Below are 394 nucleotides of genomic sequence, written 5' to 3' on the forward strand. Positions count from 1 at the left end.
TTTGATCATCCTGACCTATGTTGAAGAGAAAGAAACCAAAATATGCAATCGATGAAATCCTGCAATCGAAATTCAGAAGAAAAAATATATACAAGTGTTAAAACTAATACGATTGATAATGAAAGCATGAAGTTCACATCAGATCTAAGCTACAAAGATTACGAAAAAAAAAAAATTCTCTCTCTCTCTTTCAACAGCATTTCCGCCCTATTTGTACTAAGCAAAAATCTCCTTTTTATTTACCAAGGATTCTTGTTTCATTCTCTCCACCTCACACCCTCCTCCGGACCCCTCAGTCAAGTTTCACTCGTTCATTAACAAAACATGACAGTAATTAGTCACATATGTGTCAGACTTTCTAACACTTGCTCTGAGACGGGTTAGTATATGTGCA

Source organism: Penaeus monodon, chromosome 23 (genome assembly GCF_015228065.2).
Source record: "Penaeus monodon isolate SGIC_2016 chromosome 23, NSTDA_Pmon_1, whole genome shotgun sequence".
NCBI classification, from domain to species: domain Eukaryota; kingdom Metazoa; phylum Arthropoda; class Malacostraca; order Decapoda; family Penaeidae; genus Penaeus; species Penaeus monodon.